A 26794-nucleotide genomic window follows, 5' to 3' on the forward strand; every position below is an offset into this window, starting at 1 on the left:
CCCCTCTGGATCCCAGTGGCTGACCTGCCTTTCACAATAAAAGTCAGTGGCTGTTCTACCTGTCACATATGAGCCTAACTAATATCCTCTTGTAACTGGTAAAACCAAAGGTAAAATGGCATCACATATGGAGTTAGACTAGTAAGGGGTATAGACAGACAAGCCGGGTGCTGGTGGTGGATATTGACATACAGTATTAGAAAAACAGGTATTGAGATCAGAATTGAGGCAGGATTGAGGGACACTTGACAGTTTCCCTTTCCGCTGGTTGGTTTCTTGCCGGAATCACACCATGGCTAAATTAACTGGCTTGAACTGAGGTCTGTCTCTAGGGTAAGATGAGTGCAAACATTCCACAGGAACATCAAAGGTGTTGGTTCCTGTGGAGTTGCGTAACATCTCTTCTAGGTCTGTCAAGGACAGTATTGACAGTTCAGCCGGTTTTCAGAATTTGACAGTTTGAATGGAGTATGCACATTTTAAAAATGTCCTCTAAAGGGGCAACCTGTAATTGGTACATCCATTTTTTTTACTTTTAAATAAATGATGTAGTAGGCCACTGTTTAAATGATGCATGTTGTCATTGCCCGCGGTGGGCTACCTGCATGCTGCTTTCAGCAGCTGTGGCAGTAGATCAGGGGTGTCAAACTTAAATACACAGTGGGCCAAATGGAAAAAACAGGGACAAAGTCGCAGTGCAGATTTCATATTTATTGGCTTTCCCTTCTTTCTAGATTTAATAATGAACCTTTTCATATGGGAACAAACTTAAGTTTTACTGAATATGGAACAAGCAAAGCTTAATACTATAAACACCTGAGAAATCAAATTTCAAATAAGACACCATCAGTGGCATTAATTTCTTAAATAAAAATAATATTATGCCTCTTTCTCCATCTGTAGCCTTTTCAGTAAATTTTCAATGGAATCCACAGGCCAACAACACAGGCCCGTCACTATGGGCGGGCCTCAGGGGGCCAGGCCCCCCCACAGACGTGCTGGTGCCCCCCCAACTGGCAGCCAGATATAAAATGTGAATAGAATAAAAATAAAAAATAATAATTATTATTCATATTTTATGTTAAATGAAGACATTAAAATTGAGAAACAATAGTGTGTTTTTCATTTTGTTGGAAGGGATTCTAGTGACAACCAATCATTTGAAAGTTGAAAGTTGAAAGTTGCACGTTACGCACGCTGCTGCTCCCGCCATTTCAGTTGTGTGAGGCGAGCACTGAGCAGTTGAGTGAAATCTGCGCTTTTTGATGGATAAAGCTTTTTGAATAAAGATGGATATAAGAAAGTGGATTATCGGTAAATCCTCGAAAGGTGCAGCTGCACCCAACCCCGATGGACATACGTAGCACCAGCATTAGCGACTGTGGGCAGCCTGACACTAGCACCCCGACGGCTACCACTAGCGAGGTAAGTCCTACTAGCCCAACTGTTAGGGCTAGGGCTACTACTAGCCTTGCTAGCCCCCCGATGAAAGTTTTGTTACTTTTCGAGCCACCAAACAGACTGCTACAAAGCGAGAACATGGACCTGTTCACTGCGGTTACTCTTGTGAACAGTGCATCTGAATGCATAAAATCACTGCGCACAGAGGATGAGTTTACTGCGCTCTGGGACCTCTGCTCTCCTCCAGCCTCAGCCACTGACGAGGCTGGTCCCAGCTGTCCAACTAAGAGAAGACGCACAATTAACAAGAGCTTTGGTGCATTTGTAGTTGAAGGAACGGTTGGACAGTCACAGAGGGACACTGGCGAAAAGACAGAGTTCCTGAGAGTGTTTTACAGTGTTATTGATGCTGTGCAAGGAGAGATGGATGCGCGTTTTGGAGAGCGCAGCTGCAAGCTCATTGGTGCGCTGGCTGCTTTAAACCCAGAGGCCGATTTCATGGATCCATCGAAGGTCACTCCTCTCCTAAGATTAGCTCGAACTGAAGTGGTTGAATCTGAATATGCTGTGGCTCGTGGTGGGTTCCTGGTAAAGAAGATGGAGGACACCTCGTTTCCCCCCAAAGATGGACAATGGACAATAGCCAATATTCTCAGTATACATTCCACTCTGCACTCCAGGCCATGCCAACTGTCATCCAAGCTTATACACTCGCCCTAACTTTGGGAGCGTCTACCGCGACTTGTGAAAACTATTTTTCAACACTTAAAAATGTTTTCACTGAGCATCGGCGCAGCATGTTGCACAAGCGCAAGGCTCAACTGATTCAGCTTGCCTTCGAAAAGGACCTCACCCACAAGTTCAAGGATGAGTGGTAGGACTTACTGATGAGGAGATTCAGCACTGAAAAACGCTGCCTCCTTCTTTTCTGAGCTGGGTGTGTGTGTGTGTGTGTGTGTCCGTGTGAGCACCCGCCGTGGTGATGTTTTGCTAGTTGTATTCTCGACAGCTTTTTCAACTGGAGAGATGAGCTGTTTGCACGGTTATGCTATATTTAATGTGCTTTGTGTATAACGTGTTCAATGATGAGGATCTGGCTGATCCTATTTGCTGTAGATGGGTGGTTTTAATGTGATGATCACACGATCGGTCGGTCATACTGTATCCCTTTTGGAAGTGCACTGATTGCGTGCCAGTCTCCTAATTTTAGTTACGTAGGCTATCCCTGGCATTTATTTAATTATTGTTCTTGTAAGTGTGCCGGGTTGGTGCCAATTATTGACCTGTGCGCATTGTAATGCACAACTTGGCCTCTCCACGCTATAAAGTAACTTGCATTCAAATAATTTTAGCTTAGGCCTACTCGGGTCGACAAGGCCTTGTAATAAACCAGCTTCGCCTGTGTTTATTGTTATGTTATTTGCTGCATTCTGATCATTTTAGGTCTAGTCTTCATCGGTAGGCTACGTGTCCAATTTAGCCTCTGCAACCTACTATGCATGTCAGTGTTGCATGACGAATACCATAGCATATCGGATTATATAAAATAGTTAATAATAATTGTGCCCCCCCATGCAGTTCATTGGCCCACCCTAAGACTGGGCCCTGGTGACGGGTCTGCAACAACAACAAACATAATAATAATGAGGATCATTTCCTTCAATGAAAATCCAACAATTCAAGTCCATGTCCAAGAGAAGCAAGGAAAAGTGCATAAGAAAACATTCATTAAAGCTCTGTTTGCTCATCTTCATCAAAGAGAACAGTTGTTCACATATGTATGTGCTGCCGAACATAGAGAGTATTTGAGCAGCTTGCGTACGGAGGTGTGGCATTGTGTCAGGGATGAAACATGGAAACTGTGCAGCGCCCACAGCGTCATACTTTGACATGCGCGTGTCACTACACTGGAGTTCAATCAGCTCCATTTGGAGGTTGGTTGGTGCGCTTTCTACGTCAACTGCAAACGGATTACTGAGCAGTTGAAATCTACATTTCTGTGCTTCAAAGTCGGCAAATCGCCGGGTAAACTCGGCGCTGAGTACGCTGATTGATTGATTGATTGAAAACTTTATTAGAAGATTTGCAGAAGTAGGTACATGAAAGTACATATTACATACAAGGTCAACTAAAAGGATAAAAACCCAAGAAAGCCACTGGCTTATTTCAATTGGGGTCCTTGATGATATTCAGATATTCTGTCTCCCACCTGTCTAGTAAGCTCCTGTTTTCCACCTTCCGTTTGGCCATTTCTTGAGAGGGGTGTCTTACATCTGCCCGAGGTAGTGTGACTGACTGGTAGCATGAGGTTGCGAATGAATGAAAACAGAGGAGGGGATGCTTGCGGGTCTTGACGCGCCAAGGCACTGGCAGAGCATTCTGGGATTTGTAGTATTAGCGGTGCATGCGTTACCGGTGGGCCAGCTGAAATAGAAATTTGATATTATCTCACGGGCCAAATATAATTACACCGCCGGCCCGATTTGTCCCGCCGGCCCGAGTTTGACACCCCTGCAGTAGATGGATGAAGGGCTTTCTAAAGGTGGGGGCAAGAGTTGTGAAGGATGTTTAAAAGAGTCATCCTTCTGCGGTATAAATTACCAATAATACTATAATGTACAGTATAATATATGCCTTTTAGCTAACGCTTTTATCCAGTGACTTACATTACAGTGAGTGCATACATTTTTCAGCGTATTTGGTCCCAGCATTTGTGTTTCCTCCCTTCTAACAAACAAATCAAGATAATTAACATGAGAGAATAGTTTATGATGACAAAGCCTCACTGCATCAGTGTGCTAGATAGAATACATCTTTGCACAAATGGATATACACTGAACAAAAATATAAACGCAACACTTTTGTTTTAGTTTTTTATGAGTTGAAATCAAAGATCTAAGTATTTTTCTATGTACACAAAAGCCTCTTTCTCTCAAATGTTGTTAACAAGTTCTTTTAAATCAGTGTTAGTGAGCACTTCTCCTTTGCCGAGACAATCCATCCACCTGACAGGTGTGGCATATCAAAATGCTGATTAGACAGCATGATTATTGCACAGGTGTGGCTTAGGCCGATCACAATAAAATGCCACTCTAAACATTTGCAGTTTTATCACACAGCACAAAGCTACAGATGACGCAAGTTTTGACGGAGCGTGCAATTGGCATGCTGACTGCAGGAATGTCCAACACTCACTGCTCAGCTTCCAAGACAAGAATGCATCACTACTATCATCAATTACACGTGCACTTATCCCAGTTCGATCTTACAAAAACAACTATGGTCAGAGATAATTTTTTCACACATACACCCAAATCTGGAATGACATCCCATATCACATTAGAGAAACAACCTCTACCTCACAATTCAAACATGCATATAAACAGCATCTGATGGAAGGGTAGACCTACAACCACTGATCCAACTCACATACTATCTTACTCACTCCCCTTTGTCCTCTCCTTTGTAGTGCTGAGTAACTGTTTCATGTTTTCCTGTTGTCTTTCATGTCTTGTGATTGTTCCTGATTGTACCTTTTGTATTGTTTGTGTGATTCTTTTTCTTCTCTTTTGTGTGGCAGAACAGGAAACTGCTACAAACCAGTTTTAACTGAGTATCATGAGAGAGAATGGAGGTATTTGCAGAAAACAGTGATGTAAACAAGATTGCGTCCGGCTAAATGGGATTTATAGAGAAGATTATAGAGGATCTTGTCCCCACGAAAACAGTCCAGGTGTTCCCAAACCGGGAGCCATGGATTACCAGTGAAGTCCATACAGCGCTAGCCGTGAGAAGAATGACATTGAAATCTGGTGACACATTGGATATAAAAACTGCCCGCTATGACCTTCGTAAGCAGCCAAAAAGGAGTACAGTGAAGACATAGAGACACAACTATTATGCATTAAGCTGACGAGCTGAACAGCTTCTATGTCTGCTTTGAACAGGACCACACTAACCTCCTAGAGAGAACTCACAACACAGATGGCACAAAAGAAGCTCTTGTCATCATAGAGGAAGACGTGCAAGAGGTTTTCAAGCGCATCCATATTCTCAAAGCAGCCGAACCGGATGGAATCCCAGGCCAGGTGCTTAAAGCACAGTGGGCTGGTATCTTTACTATCCTATTCATAGTGCCCTCCTGCTTAGTGCCCTCCTGCTTCCGGTGTATAAGAAAGGCCCTCAGGATTATCAAAGACCCCAGCCACCCAAATCAGAAAGTGTTCAAACTACTGCCATCGGGGAAACTGTACCGTAGCCTCGGGGCTAAAACCCAGAGGATGTCGAACAGCTATTTCCCTCAAGCAACCAGGCTCCTGGGGAAATGCACTGGAAGAAAGCAAAAGACTGTCTCCCCCAAACCATCCCCGCTGCAAAAATCATATATATTATGACTACCTGCACACTACCTGATTACTTGAACACTACCTGACTACTACTTGAACTTCCTACTGTATCATATCTGTACTATATTGCATATTGTATGATATTGCATTTAATTTAATTGTAATCTGCACAGCATTTTCCACTACTGTTCTACTGCAGTATGACTGGTCCCGCTGTAGTACAACTACCATTACTTATTATTAGCTTTTTTTAAATGAATTACCTATTTTACTTGATTCTATTATTGTTGATGTTGTATTCTGCTGCAATGCAAATGTCGAAGAACCTGAACCTAGTTCAGCCTAGGCAGTTTTAGAAGGGGGATGATTTTGACTGGTTTTATTTCAGGGGGGATGCCAGTGTTACATTTCCAACCATCCGTACTGCTTACCCTCATCCCCCCTCAACTCGAGTGCTGCCTATAACTTCTTTAATGTAGATCCTGCCTGTGACGTGATGTGATGGGATGGGATGCAGTTTCATAAAAGCATTTTGCACATCACCTGTTTTTTTTCCAACAGGGGATAACACACCAAACACAAAACGAAACATGAAACTGTCTTAGTTGTGCTTCATTTGAATTTCTCCTTACTGTTCTTAGAATTTTGTTGACCTAGGCAAACCCAGGACTTTTGGGGCGAGAAGGACATTTGTATCATTGTTGGAAAGGTTACCGCTAAGCCACAACGCCAGTACATGCATTCTGTAGTAGTTAATAGATATTGTTACATTGTAAAGTTAAGAGTTTTGTTGTACTGTGTAAAAGTTTGGTGGATGGATCGGTGGTTGCATTCTGTAAAGTTGCCTCCTGCGCTTAGTCGACTGGAAAGAGGAGTGACGCACTGAAACCCGACCCTGAGCTCTCTTTTAGGCCCCTGAGCTAGGACTACTATATAAAGAAGATACTGTTGCTGACAGATATCCCGAACCTCCTGAACCTACGCGCACACACACACACACACACACACCTACACACACACACACACACACACACACCTACACACACAGACGCGCGCACACACACACACACACACACACACACACACACACCTACACACACACACACACACACCTACACACCTACACACACAGACGCACACACACACACACACACACACACACCATCACAGTGCATTGTTTACATTTCTGTTCATTATCTAGTCCAGTTAAATAACCCGCCTCTCTAACGACCCCTCCTCTTTTTTCAGAAAGAGCTCTGAAGCATCTCCCAAGGCCTCTTAAAATTCTCCCGACATGCCTGACAAGAATGGCCACTCTGTTTCCCACCCATCCATCAAAGGCCCCCCCTGAAAAACTGCTTCACACTCTCGCCGACACCTCTATCTCTGCCCGCTTTTTCAGGCGGCTCCGTGACTGTACCTCGATTCCAGGCACCAGGATACCTAGAAACTAGGCTCTGTGGTCACTGCCAGTTTCCATGGCTCCCCCCAGTGAAAAGGAGCTTCTTTCTGGGCCCAATATGTTTGCAAAGCCCCAGTGAAAAGGCGCCTCTGTGTCCTGAACTCCAGGGAGGAGAATAGCCGCTGTGACTCTGGCTAAGACGGGGTTGGCAATGCAGAGAGGCAAGAGGGAAAACACACACACAAGCAGCAGGTTTGGGGGTTGGCTCAGCGCCACACATCAGTTAAGGGCTCAGGGGAGCGGGTCACAGTGGGTGCTCACAGAGAGGGGTAAACAAGTCGGTACACACATGCGCGTGTGCGCCAAAGTGCCGACTCGCATACCGAGACACGCATCCAATAACACAAGTGAAAATGTGTCAAATAACGCAACCCAAACGCCCCCACACACACGCAGAAGTGTATCCGCTCATGTGGGAATTTGGAAAAACTTCTGGTCATCCCCAACACCTGAGCACTCACAAACAAAAGCAAACGCACACACGTCATCCAAATAAGACTAAGTATACACAGAGTACATGCACACCCATACACAAACACACACCTACATACACCCATACACAAACACACACCTACATACTGTAGTTCCTCTCGTTGTCACTTCATACTAGTGGTGCATCCCAAAACCATCTCAACTCCTCGTCTCCTACCCCAGGAAGAGAGTGGAGGAGGACAAGTATCTGCACTATTTGCACAATGCGGATCTGTACATAATATTTACACAGTTCTCTTGTCTCTTTTACACATTTATTTGTATTCATATTTTTAAACTGCAATGTCCACACTTTTCTATTTTTATAGAAAGGTTTTTTAAAAATATCTATTTTTAAATGTCAAAACCAATGACACACTCGCTAGTCAAGCCAAAACATTGCAATGCAATGGATTCTGTGAGTAATCCCCACTGCTACCTAGTTAACTAGAACAGTACTCTACATTGTTAGCAGGCTCACAAAACAACATGTGTTAGTTGACTAGTGAGTGTGTCATTGATTTTCAACAACGTTCCCGGTTTCACCAGCTGCACACCAGATTTTCAACAACACTGACATGTATTTACATTTTTTTGAATTATGTTTGAACATTAAATCGGCTGCCGACTTGTTCCTGGTTTCACCAGCTGCTGTCACATTTGAGCACAAGAATCTCATACCAACTGTGAAGCATGTGGGTGGAAATGTCATGATTTGGGGCTGCTTTTCTGCAGCTGGGCCTGGCCAGCTCACCATCAGAGAATCCACTATACAATCTTTATTGCATCAGAGGGTGCTTGAGGAAAATGTGAGGCCATCTGTCAAAAAATGTAAGCTGAAGCGGATGTGGACCATGCAACATGACATGACTAAATCCACCAAGGAATGGCTCAAAAGAAAGTAGAGTTCTAGAATGGCCAAGTCAAAGCCTGGATCTTTACTGGACTGCAGTTATATATTACTTATTCCAAAGCGCTTTACAATGACCTCTCATACACCCATTCACACACACATTCACACACCAACGACGGCAAGCTACCATGCAAGGTGCCAGCCTGGGAGCAATTTGGGGTTCAGTGTCTTGCCCAGAGACACCTCGACATGTGGTCAGCCAGGGATCGAACCACCGACCTAGCGATCATTAGATGCCAGCTCTACCTACTGAGCAACAGCCACCCCACAGCCACCCCAATAGGATCTTAATACTATTGAGATTCTGTGAGGTGATTTGAAACGGGCTGTGCATGCAAGACACCCCTCAAACATCACACAGCTGAAAGAATTCTGCATGGAGGAGGGGGAAACACTTTCTCCCAATTGATGTCAGAGACTGGTAGACAGTTCAAGGGAGTGTCTAATTGAGGTTGGGGGGGGGGGGCAATACCAGATATTAGGGCATACCTTTTTCCTCAGTAGGAATTGGCATCTTTGTAAAAAAAATGTTAAATAAGTAACATTTACATTGTTTTTGGTCTAATTACATCACCTTTATCTATAGATATTGTTTGAAAGAAGATCAAGTATTGATCAAATATTGATATGTATGTGTATTAATGTGTCGTAATTTTTGTTCTAGCCAAATATAAATTATAAATGGAGCTGAATATATGAACTTAAAACCTTTGTCTGTCATTGACAATAGCATAATGTAACATAACAGGCTACATAACGTTGGTGTTGGTAAATGTGTGCTTGTAACCTTAACAGATGGAAAGAACAAATAATTCAATATTTTTAAAGAAAATAGTTGCTAAGTCTGTTAGCTCGCATTTTGGTGCACCCTCTTCTATGATAGGGCTTTCACACCGCCAAGGAACCGTTCCCGTTCCTGTTCTGAAACCTCCGAACCTTGGTGCTGTCTGGCGAACCACCGCGTTCATACCAGTGTAACCAGAACCATCTGTGTCATCAATGCTGGGTGACAAACATGTCATAACTAGATGGCAGTTACTTCACTGGAAATGAGGATAATATCTTCCACTACAGTATCTGAAATAAACTCTATTTTCTATTAAACAAAACAAAAGACACTTTCTACACGGGTTCTCTTTCTAACCAGCTGCTCCATTACTGGAATAGAAATGGCTTACGAAATTTGCGTTCACGCAGCATGTGCATGTGTGTGTGTTTGCTGAGCATGTGAGGAAGATAGAGAGAATGATGAAACTTCTGATAATTTTTGGGATCACTAATGATTAGATTTAGATTAGATTACATTTTGTCTCCTTCCATCCTGCTGGTCTTTGCAGCCTAGAATATGACACACCCACTGATAGCGTGACTGTCCTAGGTTTTGGTTCCCGCTTGAGAACCACTATTTTCTGGTCCATGCTGCGAACCAACTTTTCAGGCTCCGAACCAATTTATTTTTGGTCGAAACGCGTCGGAACGGTTCCTTGACGGCGTAAAAGCCCTATGAGAGATCTGACACCTGCCCCTCATCAGTGAATGCCCTGTGAATCAAGTCTGGAGCCTACCTTGTCACAACTTAGGAGAGAGGAATTATCTGCACATTTGAAAACACTAGCTCTTAACACTAAGTGTCAGGCTAGGAATCTTGGTGTCATAATCAGTGTTGGGCACGTTACTTTAAAAAGGTAATTAGTTATAGTTACTAGTTACTTATCCCAAAAAGTAACTGAGTTAGTAACTGTTACTAGTTACTAGTTACTAGGGAAAGTAACTATTGCGTTACTTTTTACCATGGTGCAGCGGGCTAGCCGTGGTGTAGAAGAGCTGACAAGTTAAGGTCAGTCAGCCAAAAAAAAGCTTACCCACTGCCAGATTAGAAGATAAATGTGCCATCTAGGGGACCAAAGTGTCCCTATCAGGAAGAAAATAATTTGGATTTTTTTTTTTCTGAGCAGGTTTCAGCAGGGAACTTTTCATATGTATTGCACTTCAACAGACCACAACTGGTAGACATACTTCATTAGGTTAGAGCTGCTTACAACGGACGTGGACAAACATTTAGCCCCGGGACATAAAGTACACATCACATGTACGTTTTTACATTTGACCTCAATGCGGTTGAAATAGTGCCTGTACTTCCACCGTGAAAACGCCACGTTCACCTCAGAACACTCGAGACTCGCCATTGCTGCGTGTATCTCTCTGATAGTTTGAGTGTGGTGCTGTGCGCGCGTGTGGTTTGTGTGTAGAAACATCCGCACAACACTGAACTATGGTTGGCTTACCATGAAATGTTCTCTACCATAGCCAATCATGATCACTTGCGCGGTTGTCTCGCCCCTCCCCTCCCCAACAAACAAACAAAGAACACCTTTGCAGCTGTGACTGAGGTCGGATGACAATGAGAAGCTTCAGTAGTAACTAGTAACGCGCCGCATTGAATTACCGGTAACGGTAACGGCGTTGCAACGATGTAAACAGTAATCAATTAGATTACCCGTTACTGGGAAAAGTAACGCCGTTAGTAACGCCGTTTACTTTAACGCCGTTATTCACATCACTGGTCATAATTGACGCAGATCTAAATTTTTAAACTCATATTAATAATACTATTAAAACATCCTTCTACCATTTAAGAAACATCACTAAGGTACAATCATTTCTCTCCCAGGCAGACACGGAAAAATGAATGCATGCGTTTGTTACTAGTAGGCTAGATTACTGTAATGCTCTCCTGACAGGTCTCCCCCCAAAAATTATTAATAGACTACAAATGGTTCAGAATGCTGCTGCTCGTGTCCTTACTAGGACCAAACGAAGAGCGCACATCACACCTGTCTTGAGATCACTACACTGGCTCCCTGTCAGTTATAGAATAGACTTTAAGATCCTTTTACTAGTCTATAAATCACACCACTGCGACGCGCCCAATTACATGGTGGACATGCTCATAAGATACACACCAGCTAGACCCCTAAGGTCTAGTGGCACGGAACTTCTAATAGTGCCAGAGGCTAGGACTAAGAGATTTGGAGGATCAGCTTTTAGCATACATGCTCGTAGATTGTGGAACACCCTACCTGAGGGCCTGAGGTTGTCTAAAACTCAGGACATTTTTAAGCGAGACGTCAAAACCTACTTATTCAATGTCGCCTTTTGTTACTAAGGGAGACATTGGACATTATAGAACTAGGATCACTATGCTATTACACCATACTCGTGCTTTGAGATTTGTGTTGACAGGAAAAAGGACCTGGGTGCTGATGAGGCACTGTCAGCTCCCAGTAGCACCTAGAGCAGTACCAGAACCGGTAGCAGGATGTACCTGGACCACCATCAGGTTGTATTGCTGTCATCTTTATTGTGTTGTTGTATCATAACTGCGCTTGAGATTCTCTTTTGGCAGGACCTGTGCCCATGCTTGATGCAGAACGATGCAGATATAACACTAAATGTATGGACAGTGTGTACGCCGATAATAGGAACTTTTCCTGGATACATGGTGTACAGGTTTTTCGCCCTTGCTTGCTTGCTTTGTGCCGGTGGTCCTTGGGCCTCCCCTTGGGGACCCCCGGCTGCCCCGTGTGCCTGGTCTGTTCCGCCGCCGGGGCACCTGCTTGGCCGTCTTTGTGCGGGGCCTTTTATGGTCTGTGCTTGCTTGGCTGGGCCGGGTGTGCTGGTGGTGGGGCGGGCTGGGTGTGTGGGGCGGCGGGGGCTCCCCGGGGGGGGGGGGGGGGGGGGGGGGGGGGCCCGCTGGGTGCTGGTAGGCAAACTGGCTAGTAGTCGCTCTATGTGTAGAGGGCTGCAAGGGAACTTTCCTGGCTACATAGTGTACAGGTTTTTACTTTTGCCTGCTTGCGGCTCTGTCAGTATTGATTGATTGATTGATTGATTGACTGAGAATGTTTATTATGTGAAGCGCATTGAGTTGCATCTTGTAAGAAATGCGCTATACAAATACAATTTGATTTGATTTGATTTGAACTAGTGCCCAGTGAACCCAATTAGTATCAGCTTGATTCAGCTGTGTGATTTGGCATTACAAGTTGTCATGTTGTTGTGATGGCACCAGGATGACACCAACATTATGCCAACACAACAATACGTTAACAGAAGGTGGTCATTAGGTTACGTTGGCACCAACTTCACCACAACCTCACCACAGCCCAACTTCAAGGTTGCGGTTACAGATGTGTTTGCTGGGGAGAGTTTGGTTCCCAAAATCTCTCATCTCTCATTTGTGGGTGCCCTGATCGGTAAACATGTAACAAATGAAGCCTAATGATGGGTAAACATTTACTGTGACAGATTTGTTTCAACCTCGTCCATCATGTTAACAGATTAAGGCTTATTTTACTGCAACTCCTGATGGCAATATATGTAAAGCCATAGATTTGACCAATTGATGTATATCATTTGTACATCAAATAAATACAGTGCCCTGCATAATGGGACAGTGAAGCATTTTTTTCTTCTTTCACCTCAACACTCCAAACATTTGGATTAGAAGTCGATCTTCAGATTTAAATCCAATTGAACCTGCATATTTGGGTTAAATGAGTCACAGACTATAGTTATTGCATGCAAAGGATTTGATAAATCTGTTCCATTACTTTTGGTTACCCTAACATAGCGGGACTATGCATACAAAATGTTGTCATTTCTGAATGGTGAAACCAAAATGTATACAAATACCATCAAATAAAATCTAATCCCAATGACAATGGAAAGGACTAAATGTAAAACAGTTGCATAAACACATCAATGGCATTAACATGCCATCAGTGGACTTGATTTAAGAATTATTTTGTTGAGCAATTATTAGGACAAGAACAGGAGCACCATTTGATCAAAGTAAAACTGCAAATCCATTTTGAGCAGAAGTGCAGTGGGAACTATTGAGTTGTTTAGATATCAGAGGGGTTGGCTAGATGTTATACAGGAGGGAAGTATCTCTGCTGCAGCATCCATGACTGGTTCATCAGTCGGCAGGTATCTGAAATGGACTTCACCTGTCTCCTACACTGTCAGTAGGTCACCCTTCAAAATGAGGATATAAAAAAAAAAATTAAATTCCAGGTCAAGAGGATTACTGGTGGTGGAAAGAGAGATTTTTTCTTTGTTTTTACTTTTGAGTTTGTAATGGGACACACCTTAGGTTCCATATTACTCATGCCACAGCTATTCTGGATATGAACACACACCCACTTCAAACAGGTTAGCACACCTCACCTCACCTGAGCCCTTAATGACTCAGAGGAAAGATAGAACTGCCTCTGTGAGTCTGTGATAACACAGAGATAGGATTCAACGCTGACATGCCACCAGCTACTGGTGAATGAAACAAAGGCTAAATGACGTTGCAGAATCTTTACACTTCAACTTCTGAGAACACATTGCCGTGGTGATAAACCTGGAAATTTGGCTAAGAGCATAGTTTCCTGAGTTGTTTTATTTCATGCAGAATTCAAAATAGTAGCCATCTCCAGAAAGTATTTTATGTACAGTGGGGAACATAAGTATTTCACCCCCTGCTGATTTTGTGAGTTTACCCCCTTACAAAGAAATGAACAGTCTATCATTTTAATAGTAGGTTCATTTTAACAGTGAGAGACAGAATATTTTTTTTAAATCCCAGAAAACCACAAAAAATATTTGTGTTTTATTGAGTAAAATAAGTACTTGGTGGAGAAACCCTTGTTGGCAAGCACAGCGGTCAGACGTTTCTTGTAGTTGGTCACCAAGTTTGCGCAGATCCCAGGAGGGATTTTGGCCCACTCCTCTTTGCAGACCCTCTCCAAATCCTTAATGTTTGGAGGTTGTCACTTGGCAACTCGAAGCTTCAACTCCCGCCACAGATTTTCTATGGGATTAAGGTCCAGAGACTGACTAGGCCACTCCATGACCTTAATGTGCTTCTTCTTGAGCCACTCCTTTGTTGCTTTAGCCGTATGTTTTGGGTCATTGTCATGCTGGAGCACCCATCCACAACCCATTTTCAGTGTCCTGGCTGAGGGAAGGAGGTTCTCACCCAAGATTTCACAGTACACAGCCCTGTTCATCCTCCCCTTGATGCTGTGAAGTCGTCCTGTCCCCTTAGCAGAGAAACAGCCCCAAAGCATAATGTTTCCACCGCCATGCTTGACGGTGGGGATGGTGTTCTTGGGGTCAAAGTCAGTAATTTTCCTCATCCAAACACAGCGAGTCGAGTTGATGCCAAAGAGCTCGATTTTGGTCTCATCTGACCACAGCACTTTCTCACAAGCCTCCTCTGAATCTTCCAGGTGCTCATTGGCAAACTTCAGACGGGCCTGTACATGTGCCTTCTTGAGCAGGGGGACCTTGCGGGCGCTACAGGATTCCAATCCTATTACGGCGTAATGTGTTACCAATGGTCATCTTGGTGACTGTGGTCCCAGCTGCCTTGAGATCATTAACAAGCTCCTCCCGTGTAGTTCTGGGTTGATCCCTCACCTTTCTCATGATCAACGTCACCCCACGAGGTGAGATCTTGTGTGGAGCCCCAGACCGAGGGAGATTGATGGTCAATTCATGTTTCTTCCATTTTCGAATAATTGCACCAACAGTATTCTCCTTCTCACCAAGATGCTTGCCTATGGTCTTTGTAGCCCATTCCAGTCTTGTGCAGGTCTACAATCGTGTCCCTGATGTCCCCTTGATTCTGTGGACAGGTGTCTTTTATACAGGTAACGAGTTGAGATTAGGAGTACTTTCTTAAAGTGAGAGGACTAATCTGTGCCTCATGGTCACATAACTGGTCTGTGGGAGCCAGAATTCTTGCTGGTTGGTAGGGGGTGAAATACTAATTTTACTCAATAAAACACGAATATTTTCTCAAAATTCATATAATGTGATTTTCTGGGATTTGTTTTAATATTCTGTCTCTCACTGTTAAAATTAACCTACCATTAAAATTATAGACTGTTCATTTCTTTGTAAGGGGGTAAACTCAAAATCAGCAGGGGGTGAAAGACTTATTTTTCCCACTGTATACAGCTCTGGAAAAACATAAGAGACCACAAAAGAGACCTGCAAAATTATCAGTGTCTCTGTTTATAATATTTATAGGCATGTGTTTCAGTAAAATACATATTTTTGTTTTATTCTATAAACTACTGATAACATTTCTACCTAATTTCTACCCCTTCCAAATAGAAATATTGTAATTTAGAGCATTTATTTGCAGAAAATGACAAAGATCTAAATAACAAAAAATATGTATTTTCAGTCCTCAAATAATGCAAAGAAAACAAGTTATATTTCATTTATAAACATCACAATACTAATGTTTTAACTTAGGAAGTGTTCAGAAATCAATATTTGGTGGAATAACCCAGATTTTCAATCACAGTTTTCATACTAATCTTTCACATCTTCAAATTCAAGCAGCACAGCTTTGTTTGTTGGCTTGTTACCATCCATCTTCCTTACTTCCAGTCATCAAACTCATACGCATCACCAACACTGCTGCCAGGATAATTGGTCTCCCCACACCCAACCTCACAGCACTAAACAACAGGGCCATCTCACGCATTGCAGCCACAATAGAACAGGACATTACATTTACATTTTTGGCATTTAGCAGACGCCTTATTCCAAAGCGACTTACAATCAATACATTTGAATACTAAGCATGTGAATCAGCAATCCACCATTCGTTGCAGGAAGAGTAATCTAGCTCGGGCCCGGGGCCACTGATAGAAGAAAAAACCTTCTCCCTATCGTCTTCTACTAAAACTTTTTTTTCTGGAGAAACTGAGAAACAGTACAAGGGGGGCAATAGAAGTTCTTAGGGACACAGTAGAGGGGAAAGCGGGTGTCTTTAGGAGACGTAGTGGTGAGGGTCAGAAGATGTCTCAGGAGGAGCAGTTAAGATGTAACCTGAAGAGATGGGTCTTCAGTCTACGACGGAAGATGGGTAGTGACTCAGCCGTTCTGACGGCCGCGGGGAGCCAGTGTTGTGAAGAGACGTGATCGGGCAGCCCGACTGCTGTGTAGAGGAGGTGGGGCCAGTCGGCCAGCCGAGGTGGAGGAGCGGAGTGAGCGGGCAGGGGTTTGGGGGGTTACCATTTCCTTCAGGTAGGCAGGGGCTGTCCCTTTAGCTGCCTGGTATGCAAGCACCAGGGTCTTGTATCTGATGCGAGCTGCTATCGGGAGCCAGTGCAGGGTGCGAAGGAGAGGGGTGACATGCGAGTATTTGGGGAGGTTGAATACCAGCCGGGCAGCAGCATTCTGGATGAGCTAGAGAGGTCTAATGGCTGAAGCGGGGAGCCCAGCCAGGAGTACATTGCAGTAATCCAGGCGGGAGATGACCAGTGCCTGTGTCAAGAGTTGCGCTGCCTCTCTGGTAAGGAATGGTCGTATCCTTCTGATGTTGTAGAGGAAGAATCTGCAGGAGCGAGCCGTTGCTGCAATGTTCTCCGCACAGGATAGTCGGTTATCCAGGATCACTCCAAGGTTCTTGGCTGTCAGGGAGGGGGTTACAGTAGAGTTCTCCACTGTGATGGAGAAGTCTTGGAGAGGGCAGGCTTGGATGAAGAGGAGCTCGGTCTTGGATGAAGAGGAGCTCGGCCCGGGGATGAAGAGGCGCTCGGTCTTGTTAAGATTGAGCTTGAGATGGTGGTCAGCCATCCAAGTTGAAATGTCAGCGAGACATGCTGAGATACGGGTTGCCACGTGTACATCAGACGGGGGGAAGGACAGGAAGAGTTGAGTGTCGTCTGCGTAGCTGTGGTAGGAGAGCCCATGTGAAGAGATTACCGAGCCAAGAGACTTGGTGTAGAGGGAGAAAAGTAGGGGCCCTAGGACAGAACCCTGGGGTACTCCAGTGGAAAGGTTTCGTGGAGAAGACAGCGATTCTCTCCAGGTCACCTGGTAGGAGCGGCCCGCCAGGTAGGAAGAAAACCAGGAGTGTGCGGTGCCAGAGATGCCCAGGTCTGAGAGGATGGAGAGAAGGATCTGGTGATTGACTGTGTCGAAGGCAGCAGACAGGTCAAGGAGAATGAGGACAGAGGAGAGGGAGGAAGCTTGGGCAGAGTGGATGACATCACCCACCCACTCAATCTGTACCTCGCCCAACTGCCATCCGGGCGTAGGTACAGAATGCTAAGGTGCAAAAGGGCTCGCTTTGGCAAAAGGACACAACAGCTGCATTTATTTATTTATTCATACATGTATTTATTATAGTCTACTAGACACACCAACATTTAAGACCACATATGTGACAGGGCAAGGTTAAAAAGTCCGCAAGTAGGGCAAAATCATGTTTCATTTTTTCCAGATTATGAAAGGGTAGATTGTAAGCTTTAAAATGATGTGTCATACATTGAAATCTGAAACAAGTTGAAGAAGTCATGGATATTTGTATGTTGATACCCCCTGAACCACTGTACTGAGATATCCAGCCTCAAAGTCTTCAGAGACGTTTTTCACAGAGGTAATGGGTGGGAACAATAGCTGGTTAACTCCACCCTAATCACTCCCTCAAGACAACCACACCCTCAAGACAACCACTCCCCCATTACACTACCTGTCATTACCTACCTGTCATCTGTCAGTGGGGTTGTCAGCTAACCCTCAGGAAACAAAATTGCAGGGCTGACACGTTTAAATAGCTAAATAATAATAATAATAATAATAATAATAATTCAAGATTCATGATTTTTTATTGCCATGTGTGCCAAAAGTTTATTACGTCCCATTACAAGTACAAGAGAGTAAAATTCAAGGCAATGGAAAAAAATTAGGCAAGATGCAATTGAGCAATACAGTAATAGAATGGTAAAAGATAATAATGTTGTGTCCGTGTGTATGCATTTATCATTATAGTCCATAAATATAGTCTCCTATTAGTTTTGTAGAGGGGTGGCATAATTGTGGTGAGCACAGTTTCAGTGGTTTAATAACTGATGCTAACAACGGGGCTATCTACCTTACACACAAAACAACAAATAACTGTTTGGCTATCCTAAGTAAACAACACAAAATCCTAATAAAACTAATAGGAGATGGTGGGAGGTAGAAATAGGTTGTCAAAGATAAAACATAATGAATAAATACATTTGTTGCAGACCTACTAAACATGCAACATAGTGTACAGTATGTTTCATGCACCATTTTAGTGTGTTTGTGTGTACCAGCTAGCCAAACAAGTGTTAGCTTGTTAGCTAGCTAGCTAGCTAGCTAGCTAGCTTTGTTAGAGATATAATAGATTATAGAAAAAGTAAATGCTTTTGTAATGAACGATAATGTTGTGTGGAATCAAAAATAATGATTAATTCATTGATATGTAGATTTGCTGTAGAATAATACTGTGAATTTAAATGATTTCTCTAGCCTACTTACAGTACACTGAGTCTATGGAAAACCTACACTAGAGAAGTGTCCACACCTCTGACCTGAAACTTGTGTTAAAGAATGACGAGGTGAGAGGTTCTGAGAGATGACACCTTGATGAGAGTCACCAGCACTTCAGGTATTTGTCATTGTCATTGTATAAGCAATTCTATTTTATGAAGATAGTAGTAGGCTATTTCGTTAAAAGTGGTGTTGGTAACAGTGGGCAATCATTTTAAATGTACTGTCTTCTTTTTTTATTATTTATTTATTATAAAAAAAAAAAAAAAAACATAAATCAGGGACAGCGGCCCATTGGTCAATTTTCTATACAGACACTGGGCTGGCCCAATCAACAGAGAGAAGGGGTGGGGGGGGGGGGTCAGGGGTCACGCACGCACGCAGCACCAGACCTCCGTCTCAGTTTCGCGGTAGTTTTGGGCCGAGCCGGCCGGCAAAATAAATGTTGTTAGCCTGGATAGTTACTAGATAGATACTGAGAGAGATGGAGCGCAAAAGCACACTAAAACGGAAGGGAGGCTGGGAAAAACATAGGGAGAAAAACAAAAAGAAACTCGAGGAAGATGCTGCCAAATGTGTAAACATTAGGGACATGTTTGCTGCACCCTCAAGTTTACCACAGCAGCAACAGCAACAGGTTGAAGAGGAGGCTAGCAGGGAGGAGCGAGAGCAGGGTACAGATACAGAGGTTTAGGGTTAGGGTTAGGGTTGAAGAGGAGGCTAGCAGGGAGGAGCGGGAGCAGGGTACAGATACAGAGGTTTAGGGTTAGGGTTAGGGTTGAAGAGGAGGCTAGCAGGGAGGAGCGGGAGCAGGGTACAGATACAGAGGATAGAGAGGATACAGAAGAAGCGGGGCCGAGTCAGCCTGTAACCGTTGACCCGGTAAGGAAAATATACGTAGGTAGCTGTTAGGGGTGTAACGGATCGCCCCCCACGGTTCGGCACGCATGTGTACCGCGGATCAATTGCAAAATGTAACCAAATAATAATATTACTTAATATTAGTTAATATCCCTTGTAAATCACAATGTAGAGTTGCCATGAAAAGATAGACGCGACAGTTGCGTGCTTTGTTTTACTCTAAAGCGCAATGATAGGTTGATAATGGGGAAAAAAATCTAGAACAACAAGGCTGCGTTCGTAAATTCGCTCTGGAATCTGATCACTGAGTACACTGGTCTACTTGCACTGGTACCATTGCTTACTGTATGTAGTCGTCTTTGTAGTGGTTTGGGGGAATACTACAGTTTGTCATATGACTGTACAGCACAGTATATAAGACGAGTATATAAGGCAAGTATTTTTGTGCTGGTGTGGTCCGACCGATTGGGGTGGGCCTGTCTGGGCCAAAAATGCCAGGGCCTAATTTTTGTCCCAGTCCAGCCCTGCATTCAAATATCCATGACTTCTTCAACTTGTTTCAGATTTCAATGTATGACACATCATTTTAAAGCTTACAATCTACCCTTTCCTAATCTGAAAAAACAGAAAAAAGATTTTGCCCTAGTTGCGGACTTTTTAACCATGCCCTGTCACATATTGTTATCACATGCTCGTTGAGCAGAACTGTTGCACAGAATTTCACGCAGTAAAATACATTTTTTATGGGGATTTGCCGTCATTGTCATCATGCAGTCAGTATGGATTAATATTAATTTGGAGGGTTTTACTGACCATTTATAGGCAACTATGGCTGTTAAAAGAGTGGGACAAGACACTTGTTCATGTGCACAAAATGTTTAGTTGACTGTGATTTATAAAGGGAAATCAGCATGGGAGATGTGTGTTTACTGTGTTATAGATCATCTTGGTGTGCGTTGGTGTGCGTAAATGTTCTTGCTTGTCTACGTTCACAAGCTTTTTACGCCAGTTCTACTCAAAGCTTTATATATGAGGCCCCAGGACTGTGTCTAACCATTAGACTACCAGGTGTTGGGCAAAGCTGAAAATTGAACTCATCAGAGAAGATAACCGTCCCCCAGTCCTCTATGGTCCAATCCAAGCCTGGCTTTTCTTTGTTTCTCATTGATGAAGGGCTTTTTTCTAGCTTTGCACGACTTCAGCCCTGCCACTAGGGCTACATTCACACTGCAGTGAAATGCGACCCAAATCCGATTTTTTTTTGCCGACACGCGACTCAGGTCTGATTTATGCATGACCGTGGGAACAGTGCAAGTCACATGAAATCTGACTTTTTTAAAATCCGACCTGTGTCGCGTTCAGAGGTGGTATTACATCAGATACATGTCTGATATTTAGCAACGCGCTCACCGTCTGAATTGTCAAGTCGCTTTTAATGCGACTTTTACGTCACTCTAGCAGGGTTGCCAGATGGGATTGACAATTTACAGCCAGTCTATAAACAATAAATCCAGTAGCCCATTCGGCGGTATCCCGCCCCATCTGGCAACCCTGCATGCACTTGCTCATATCTTGCTCATATCTTTGCCGGCTTCCGCTGCACAAAAACTTTAAAATGGATCCGGTTGTAACGTTATCATGTTATCCTATATATGTTATCCTATATATTATATATCATAAATCTAGATATACTTGCAGACAGTATACAGAGCAGACCTGTATCCTACAAAGACACTTAGATCTTTTCAGTTTGTAAAGCGTCTTTGAGAGTGTCTAAGCGCTATATAAGTCTAATGTATTATTATCATTGTAAACAGTGCGCTGTCCTTCTGCACATGCAGGTCTGTTCAGGGCCGTGGAATGTTCACACGGGAATCAATGTAGGCCTAGGTCAAATACAGGTCACATTTTAAAAGTAATGTGAACTGCCAAACAAAAAAATCGGATCTGTGTAAAAATTCGGAATGCTCACTCTATCCCTCTGCCAGTAAAGCCAGAATTGAACCCTTCTTTTCCTCACTCAAAACATTTATTTTCAACTATTTTGGCATGGTCAACATTTTTTTTTTATTCCAATTACTATTGAGGTACTAATAGCACTGTTTTTTGCCATCCAGCATACGTTTCCGTTTAGGTGATTACCTAATCAGTAACTCACCTCAGAATGAGGTGCGCCTGTGTTGGAATTCAACAGAGACTGGAATGGAATGACCATACATGAAGAAATGCTTATTTAAGAAATATTTGGAGTGGTCTCTTAATTTTGTAGAGAGCTGTATGTTTTTTCCTCTTTTTTTTTTTAGGTTTAGGAGATACAGTTTTTCATATTTGCACTGTAAAAATGAAACATTGCCAGGATAATGGTAAAGCCTGTAAACAAATGATTCATGAAATTACTGTTGAAACAGGTTGGTGTACAATTTGAGTATGACAGTATAAACATATAAGCAATCCTTTGTAATAATAAGTACAGTAGAGAATTCTCTAAGTTATCTTTCACAATAGATACTGTAACATTGAATATGTATGGTTACTCATTGGCATTTCCATCTCCAGCTTTTCTTACCGCAAGAGGTATAAGTATGAGGTATGACTGTACACACCACAGCCGTAACATACAACAAGAGGTATGAGTATTATACAACAAGAGGTATGAGTATTATACAACAAGAGGTATGAGTATTTGTACAACATCAAGAGGTATGAGTATTTGTATTTGTACAACATCAAGAGGTATGAGTATTTGGACATCAACAAGTATGAGTATTTATACAATATCTTGAAAGATTCAGTTCATTGTAGGAATTAAACACAATTACTTCTTTCAAGACTATTTCTAGTGGGTGCAGTTTCTTGCTCCTACATCTATCTATGTGTTGCACACATCAGTCCAGTAACCTGATACCATTATAGTTCCCAGAAGGATAATATCATTTAAAACGGTTCCCGGGAAACCCAATGAACTTTTTCCACGTTTGTGAAAATCGCTGACACCGCTCCAACCACGAAAAGAAACCCTGACTTTGCGCTTCTGGAGGAGAACCGTTTCCACTGTGGCTCCTGAAAAAGCACCTGGGACTCCCCACATAGTAGCAGATGGGTGCACAACCAGACTCCCACCCAGGGAGGAAATATGTTATGTGGGCCAACCATAACAATAACCCTGTTCAGATGGAGCCATATGCTGCCATCCTTTCCATGGATTCATTCAAATTACATTGCGTCCAAGTTTTTCCATGGTCAGTGCATAGCCTCTGGAATGGCTCCTCAATGTTATGCCACACACAGTGATTTCAGAAGAATAACGAAATTAAATTGGAGCAAATAAATTCAATTTAGCTTTGCCTAATTGGAGATCAACACAACCAATACCTGTTACAATAGCTATGGACCCCTAATATAGGCTAAACATGATACCTAAAAGCTCAGCCCAACTCTAGCATTTGTCAGAATCAGAATGGATACTATAGGCTTTACACTTTTCACCTGTGCTTGCACCTGTTTATCCCATAGGGGAGTAAAAGACAAACAAAATAAAGTTGTAAAGTTGTAAATCTTATTATTCTTTATTTCCATTTATTTTTATTTCACTAATTTCATTTAATTCTTCTTGCCTTTTGATCAGTTGTATTGAATTAGATGCAGACTGGTGTAGACACTGAGTGTATCTAGCAAATAAAGCAATATTGTAATCTAAGACATGCAAGATCTGCTCCATCCTGTTCTGCTGTAGAACCAGTGAACGTATGGCAGCATCCAGGATCCAGGAGCCAAGAAACTGAGACTGAAGGCAAGTCAAACATGAAATGCTAACTCCCTCTGCTGGCCGCATTGAGCACACACAGACCATTCAAAACGGGAACTTCAACATTATGCAGGAGGGTCTTCAAGATTATGAACTGTGTTAAGCACATTACAAATAAAAGTTGTCATTGTCACGATTGACAATTTGACAGTAAAATGTTGAGAAGATACCAATGAGGACCATGTAACAGTCAGTCTCCATCTTATCATGGACATCGCAAAACAATCGTTTTTCTTAGATAAATGAAATATTGTGGATGACTAATATGGTCTGTTTTGATAGTATATCAACATTTATATGCCCTTGTTTGGTGCTCAATTCTTAGAAGTTTAGAGTTTATTACGGGCCACACTGAGACTCTCCACACGGGCCTGAAGGGTCACCCGTCTCCGGCCAATCTCTGATTCCTCACGCAGGATCTCGTCTAGCTCCTCTATGTTGAGCAGGTCCAGTATCTCGCTGACCGGTAGCTGACCAGTAGCTGCGCAGACTCCTTCAGGATGAAATATCTCTGATCAGCATTCAAGGACCCCAATTGAAATAAGCCAGTGGCTTTCTTGGGTTTTTATCCTGTTAGTTGACCTTGTATGTAATATGTACTTTCATGTACCTACTTCTGCAAATCTTCTAATAAAGTTTTCAATCAATCAAAAAAAAAAAACTGGTCCGCCAGCCGCTGCACTAAGATCTGGAAACGTCAGAAAATGCATTCGATAAACATTATTGTACATGGCAATACAGTGTACAGTGTACAAGTTTACATAACCCTGATCTATCAGCAGCTAGACTGATATTGTATGAAATCCTGAACAAAATCCTCATTAACATTGTTTCACAGATTATCTGCTCCTACACTCCATAGTGGGGCGGCTAAATGCATGTTTATAGGAAAATCGTTCACAAGTGGATAAAAGCATAACAATTGGTACAAATGCTCCTTGGGCATTGCTCTTTTGATAAAAACCCGTTAGCCACGCAAAAATCAAGATGGCTGCCACTTTTTCAAAGATAGCCACCATTATCGGTGTAACCAGGGAGTAGCTAAAAGGACTGTAGAATTTAGGAAGGGCTGGTTATCTAACTAACTCTGAGCTAAATAGGCAGTGTAGGAGGATACAGGCAGGGGGCGCCAGCAAACCGTTAGACTAGCAGTACTATCGTTAGCATTAGCAGTAGGATTAGCATTAGCATTAGCATTAGCGTTAGCTAACAAACAACTAAACACACAGCAACGGTATCCCATATGAACAAACACATTTATTTACACAAAGGATATATACATCCCCATATATATACTCCCTCCCCGCCGGCCACACACACACTCAATCACTCACTCACAGTACCTAGCCTGGAAAAGGCTCAGAGTCCCGGACTGCAAGGAGCGTGTTGAGGCCTGGTTGGAGCTCGCATGTGCTTTCGAGGAAGGCAGCAGACAAAAGGGGGGGGGGGTGACGTAGCAACTTGAAGGGAAAGGGGCTTCTTCGGAGTCCACGACGAGGTGTGAAGGCTCAGGTCCGGTGGTCCACGGTCGGTCGCAGTCCACCTCGTGAAGGCGACGGCTTTGTCCAGCTTGGTCTCGCTTGGTCCAACGGTAGCAGCCGGCGGCTGGCAAGGCTAGCTAACGGGGACACAGCTAAACTGGTTCAGCTTCAGCACGGTGTGCGTGTTACTGACTCCGCCATCTTAGATCGACTTCTCGTTTCTCTCTCTCGTTACTCTCTCTCGTTACTCTCATCACTCTTCTTCTCGTCACACTGACGCACAGAGCACTTCCGTCCCTATATATACACCACCGAACCTAGCATCCGGGTCACGGACACACCCCGGATATACCACGTCACTAAACATATACATAAACATTACAGTAACAATACATACACCTTTATGAAACGTACAGGAATAGTATAGAAAATAATAAAGGAAATAACAGGGGCTGAATAGGGCTGATTTGGGGAAACTAAACTGGCTCTAAACTGTGGGCCTTCACAACAGCCGCCCCATGAAACCCTCGGTTTCAGTTAACTAGGGAAGGCACACTGGCTAGGCTGCTCTAGCAGCGTGAGGTAGGAGGTGATAGTGTCCTTCGTAATTTGAGGGAGCTCAATCAGGCGTGCCACAGGTCGGGTGTAAGTGCGACCACCAACGTCCACGATGGCCGTCCGCACCCTTCCATCCGGACCCGGCAGGACCTTGGTCACTCTGCCTGTCTGCCAGGCGGCGCGTGGAAGGGACTGGTCGATCACCAGTACCACGGCACCTTCGGACAAGTTGTCTCTCTCCCTCGTCCACTTCTGCCTGACTTTTTTGTCAATCTCCATCTGCTTTCTGGAAGACTCCAATTCTCTCTCCAGCCCGGCTATCTGGGTTTTCAGCATGTCCCTTTGCTGCTCCACATCCAACTTCTGATCCTCCATAGGTCGGAACTTCCTCTGGGTGGCCTCTCTCAACTTCGTTTGCTTGGCAATCTCCTGACGCATCTGATTCACCTCCTCCTCTTTAATCCTGAGGTCAGATGCCCTTTGCTGATTGTCCAGGGACTGTTGCTCCATACTCAAGGCGTTGTGCTCGTTCTCCTGCTGGAGTTTGGTGTTTCTGACTTGCAGCTGCTCCAGCTCCTTTGTGGTTCTCTCATGGTTGATCTTCTGCTCCCGCAGCTGCTGCTCCAGCCTCTGCTGCTCCTCTCTGCTTCGCTGGCCCGGCTGGTTCAGCACTTCGATGTCCGACTGCTTGGCGTCCAGCTCCGTGTGCAGCTTCTTCACTTCCTTCTCCAGAGACGTGATAGTAGTCTGGTCTTCCTGGGATAGCTTTAGTGCAGTGGCAACCTTCACTGAGTTGGTCACTGTCTCCGCATTCAGCTCTCTGCATTTTGTCATCAGCCGCTTCTCACTCACGTGGGACTTCAACAGGGCACTAGTCAGCTTCTCATATTCAACCCTGAACTTATCCAGGCTCTTCTCTCCGACCAGCTCATCGAGGACCTCCTGGAATTCCTTCTGCAGGGAATCAAAGCTGTTCCCCTCTCCCTCGGGTTTCTGGACGTTATCCCGTAGCGCCGCATTCATGGAGTCCACCCTGGTGTGAAGGCAGTTGATGGTCTGCACTTCTTCGGTTCGGACATGGAGGGATGACGTAGCTCTCCCGTTTCTATCTCTCCACTC

This window comes from Nansenia antarctica (assembly GCF_963989245.1).
Source record: "Nansenia antarctica genome assembly, chromosome: 5".
Taxonomy (NCBI): Eukaryota; Metazoa; Chordata; class Actinopteri; order Argentiniformes; family Microstomatidae; genus Nansenia; species Nansenia antarctica.